Genomic DNA, 2105 nt, shown 5'->3' with positions numbered 1-2105 from the left:
GGGGATGGACAACAGAAACGTTGGTGAAGGGAGACATTGGACAGTGTAAGAGATGACAAAATAATAATAATTTATAAATTATCAAGGGTTCATGAGGGAGGGGGGATTGGGGAGGGAGGGGAAATGAGCTAATAGCAAGGGTTCAAGTAGAAAGCAAATGTTTTGAGAATGATGATGGCAACAAATGTACAAATGTGTTTGTCACAATGGATGTATGTATGTATTGTGATAAGAGTTATATGAGTCCTGAATCAAATGATTAAAAAAAAAAGAGTGTGGGATAGCAGTGCAAAGAATATAAGGTTAGATCAGTCTGAGTTTCTTGATATGGGCCTACTAAGCATAGACTCTTTATCAGTATTTCTACTCCAGAAGTTGGAAGAAGATCTCACAATTAATCAGTTTAATTTACTGCAATAGGGATTTCACAATGTTTTATTGTCTGGTTGAATATATGTATGTGTGTGTGTGTGCATGTGTGTGTGTGTGTGTATATATACACATGTGTGTGTGTGTGTGTTGAAATACAGAGGTTGAAATACCAGTGCTATCTTGGGATACTGTAGCGGAAACTATGCAAAGTATGCTAGAATGTATTTACCAGTATAGACCCACATATCCATACAAAGAATCCCTAAGGACACACTATTTACCTCAAAAAAGGAACAATTTCTGAAGGTTCCCCAGAATCTTTGAAGACCACTGTCATGGCTATTTTATGTAAGTCAGGCTTGACAGTAGAAATTACCCTAATTGAATTAAGACACCTAGGGAAGAAGTGGCAACACTAAATCCACAAAGACAAGGTAGGATTGGGTCCCTTAATGAAAAGCATAATTGAATCAGTCATTAGAAAAAGTTGATTCTTATGGATTGATGGCACTGGTTAATTAGGCAGGATGTTCATGGTTGTGAATTAGATAGGAAACCAATGAAGTATTGCTTAATATTACCTCTGTATAATAAGAAGAATTCTAGGAGAGGCTGGGTCCCATTGAGGAAGAACCACACTACACAATGCAATTATTTATCTTTGCCCCAGTGTTCCTCATAAAAGCTACTGTTCCTTTGGGATAAAGGAAGAATCAGACTCTTCAGGGATTACTGGAGAGTGACTCTGAATTGACACTAATCCAAAATGTTTTGGAGGCCCAACAGACAGAGGGGGAGCATATGGAGGTCAAGTTATCAATAATCTTAGCTCAAGATTGTCTCACAAAATCCAAGAACCCAACATTTAGTCATTTCCCCAGTTCCAGAAAGTATAATAGAATCGACCTATCATTTTGGATCCCTGATATGTGGAAAAAGGACTATCATGCTTGGAAAAAGCAAGGGAAAGCCATCAGAACTCTCTCTGCTTATGAAAATAGCAAGCCAAAAGCAATACAGCTTTCCTGGAAGGGTTGCTGCAATTACTGTCACCATTAAGAATTGGAAGGACACAAGCAGTGGATGAATGGATAAAAAACGTCTGTACACACACACAATGGGATAGTATGTTTCTCTAAAAAGCAATGATGGAAGCACGAAGCACCTCATGAAATGGATGGACCTAGAAACTATTAAGGTGAGTGAAGTTAGCCAATGATAAAAGGATAAATATTCTATTAAAGCACTACTATAAGGATAAAAACCAAGGTAATCGTCTGTTCTCAATTCATGTCATCTTCTAATCTGGTCTCCCAACAAAAACAACTTCAGAAGAGACCTCACCACACCTGGGGTCAGTTTCTAATTTTGGGGGTGATGGAGAAGATCAACCGTCTTCTGTCATATAGCATTCTTCCATAGTCACCCCTAATTAACACCCTCCTACAGGGATGATCAGTTAACCATAGTGGAAATTCAAGTCCAGATGTGGGTGGGAACATGTCTGTCTCAAAGAAATTGACTTCATGTATGTTGGTGAGCAAATCAGGTGGGACAACCTGTCATTGGGAAGAGCATTAAACAATACTTATGAACACTACCAAGGAAGAATATGTTCTCTATCATTTTTCTAATCAGTCAGTTTTTGATGGAGTTTCTTTCACCTTCCCGAAATGATTGCTGAAGAAAAATGTGAACATAAGCAAAGGTGGTGAAGAAAGCTGATGGTGCCC

Source organism: Echinops telfairi, unplaced genomic scaffold (assembly GCF_000313985.2).
Source record: "Echinops telfairi isolate 266 unplaced genomic scaffold, ASM31398v2 ScPeMD7_7475;HRSCAF=8513, whole genome shotgun sequence".
NCBI lineage: Eukaryota > Metazoa > Chordata > Mammalia > Afrosoricida > Tenrecidae > Echinops > Echinops telfairi.
Note: the sequence above shows the minus strand (reverse complement) of the source record.